The following is a 3283-nucleotide window of genomic DNA, read 5'->3' on the forward strand; positions in this document are numbered from 1 at the left end:
TATTTGAAATGTGTTCTTACACAGGAGCGTCTCCCTTGATATTTTGCACAGTACCGAATGGCCTTGGCCTAGAAGCATCTTCCACAAATGACAATGGACACTAAAAACACTAAGCACAGTTGACACAAAGATGCAGTTTTATACATTTTATACATACCCTTCAAGCGCACTTCAAATGGACGAGTCCAATCAACATTGGTCTGCTTATAGAAGAGGAGCATCGCTCTTTCTCTGTCTGTCTCAGTGCTGTGCATATCTAAAGTTATTAGCAGATTAGGCTTGTCTTCTGCATTCTGCAACATTAAGTCCCGGTACATTTTTGTAGCAGATTGTAAATCAGGCTCCAGCCTCCACTCTGTTTATAAAAAAAAAAAAGCTGAATGTTCTTTTTTATGTAATTGTAGCTGTCATTATATAAAAATACTAACCAATATAAAATATACAAATAATATAAAAAAAAATAAACTGCTCGTAGAACAACACCTTCAAACAGAAGATCCATTGACCAGCTGGCTCTGTCAGAAGGTGTGGAAGAAGCAGTAGCCTGAGATGCTGGATGGGTGGAGGGTGAGGATGAAGCAGTGGCCTGAGATGCTGGATGGGTGGAGTGTGAAGATGAAACAGTGGCCTGAGATGCTGGATGGGTGGAGTGTGAGGATGAAGCAGTGGCCTGAGATGCTGGATGGGTGGAGTGTGAGGATGAAACAGTGGCCTGAGATGCTGGATGGGTGGAGGGTGAAGATGAAACAGTGGCCTGAGATGCTGGATGGGTGGAGGGTGAGGATGAAGCAGTGGCCTGCGATTCTGGATGGGTGGAGGGTGAGGATGAAGCAGTGGCCTGAGATGCTGGATGGGTGGAGGTTGAGGATGACGCAGTGGCCTGAGATGCTGGATGGGCACTGTATGGAGATGAATCAAGCAGCCAGATCACCACTGCAGTAAAATTGTATGTATATGATAAATTGTAAAATGGTTACTTACGTTTCACAGACATCAACATGGTCTTGAATGTGGTTCATCATGAAATTCTGGCCACAGTACATACAAGTCACCATGTACTGAGTTAGTGACTCATCCTCCTGTGTCTGCGTGAGATTCTGTAATGAAAAAAGTCCAGTCCTTTTTAATTTGCTTTTGAACTAGACCAATAAATACAGGACACTACACAGATTTCTTTTAGATATACACAAGACAAACGTTGTACTTAGAACCTCCTACAGTGTCTATGACTGACATGCAAGTAATCATACATAATAACCAAGACTGTGTATAACTACTGTAAAACATTGCGGCAGCCACCATAGATGTAGAAAGTATCCAAATATGGTGGTTATACCTATGCTTTATTCACACAAGCTTTAAGTGTCCCTTCAGCATGCCAACTTTCACATAACACAGGCTAATTCACATTCACCCAATCTGTTAACATCAAAGTAAATTGTTTACCTGTAAACTGATATCCTTCTGTAGTGGCCTCACATATATAATAGCTTGGCCAATGTTGGCTGACGTGCATAAATAATGGGGAGTGTACCCACTACTGGGGCAATCAATTACTGCTAGTGTTCGAGACCGTGAGGAACCTCTTATCCGAAGGAGCTGGTAGCCCCCACAGTCATGCAAAGCAGGGTAATGAGACAGTAACATATTGGTAAATTCAGTGGCAGTGCAGAATTTATCTGTAAGTGAAAAACACAGTCCTTATTATTGAGTGATAAAATAACAAAACCTCTTTACAGTGTACACATTGGCCTTTGTCAATAATCATTCCTTGATGTCCGTGCAAATTTAGCTACTATAACTTTTTTACAGGTGTGTATGCAATTTTGGTTCTATGTGCTGTACTGTTACCAGAAAATGTTAGTCTTCTTTCTCCCAGGCCTGCCTTCTCTAATTCGTATTTTTCTGCTGTCCCCGGAACAACTTCTTGCCGCCGGTTAGCCAGGCAGAAGAATCTGTGCGTGAATGTTTTTTTGGTGGTCTTTGGCATCAAGCGTGGTGCAGTTTGAGGCCGATTATAGGGCCTAAAAAGCCTTAATACCTCCGCTGCAAACAAAAATAACAAGTTAATCTTTTAAATAATGCAATAGTAAATGAGATATGGTTATACATAAGTTTTCATAACACATTAAATCATTCAAGTGACACACCATTTGACATTTTTAACATTTAACTGATCCCTTTTTCAGAGTAGAACAACTAGGGATAGTAATTAAAGGGATAATAACCCTGGAGCAGCTTCATGATAAATACCTTGCTCAGGGGCAGAATTGTGAATTAACCTTATTGGGTTCCACATTGAAGGTGTGATCCCCAGCCACTACACAAGCACTGTCATCAATATAATCTACATGATTGTAGGCTTTAGTATGACCATATTTCGGCCAATGAACCTTACAATGGTTTGAAAGTTAGAAGCTGGGAGCAATTGATTAGTTGGCAGTATGCTTCAAATGAGACTACCATTTTCTCTTATTGTTTTATTTTAAATTTTGTATGGGTTGCATATTTTGTTGGGCTAACGTCTCTGTCAGATAATGTCGACGGGTAGCATTTTTCGGCTGCTTAACGTTACATGCGAAACAAGATTACCTCGCGTTCCACTCTCTCCATGACGAGCCGGTGTGCCAGCAGCTGACACAGTCACCGGCCGATCTGGAGTTTGGCTTGGACTCCTCTCTTCAAGTGCCGCCGCGGCCTCTCGGAGAAGATGGACAACAGACTTCTCCATTGCATTTGCCTCTTTCGCGCGAATTCCAGTGAGCGTGACGATTAAACAAGGAAGTGACGTTGTTAATGAAGGTCCGCCTTGATGAGCGGTCTGACAGTTGGGAATTGCAAATTGAGTTTCCCCACCAACATGCAATGCAATTGCCGGGGACGCCATTGCCATTTGAATAAAGTGGCAAAAAACCCATGGCAATACGAAATGCAATTCAGTGCCTTGTTATTCTATTTATCATTCAAAATATTTTGAAATGAATTAAGGATTGCATAAGCACTTTGCACATTGAATTGCCGATTGCAAAATGTATTTAAAAATTACACGTTCAGATTAAATATTGAAATGACAAATGCATGCTCTGATTGAATAATGAATTGCCATTTGAATAAATTGGCAAAAAACCCATGGCAATACGAAATGCAATTCAGTGAATTGTTATTCTATTTATTATTCAAAATATTTTGAAATGAATTAAGGATTGCATGAGCACTTTGCATATTGAATTGCCGATTGCAAGATATATTTTCAAATTACATGCTCAGATTAAATATTGAAATG

General features: G+C 40.5%; 1 long non-coding RNA gene across 1 annotated transcript; it reads right to left on the reverse strand.

Moving 5' to 3' along the window:
• Positions 1 to 981: 981 nt before the first annotated feature.
• LOC111840491 (uncharacterized) lies at positions 982 to 3025 on the reverse strand. The gene is made up of 4 exons (XR_011993402.1): positions 2593 to 3025; positions 1852 to 2046; positions 1447 to 1679; positions 982 to 1097 (listed from the first exon to the last, which is right to left on the reverse strand). It is a non-coding gene; the product is annotated as an uncharacterized lncRNA (long non-coding RNA).
• Positions 3026 to 3283: the final 258 nt, after the last annotated feature.

The sequence above is a fragment of the Paramormyrops kingsleyae genome, chromosome 10 (genome assembly GCF_048594095.1).
Source record: "Paramormyrops kingsleyae isolate MSU_618 chromosome 10, PKINGS_0.4, whole genome shotgun sequence".
NCBI lineage: Eukaryota > Metazoa > Chordata > Actinopteri > Osteoglossiformes > Mormyridae > Paramormyrops > Paramormyrops kingsleyae.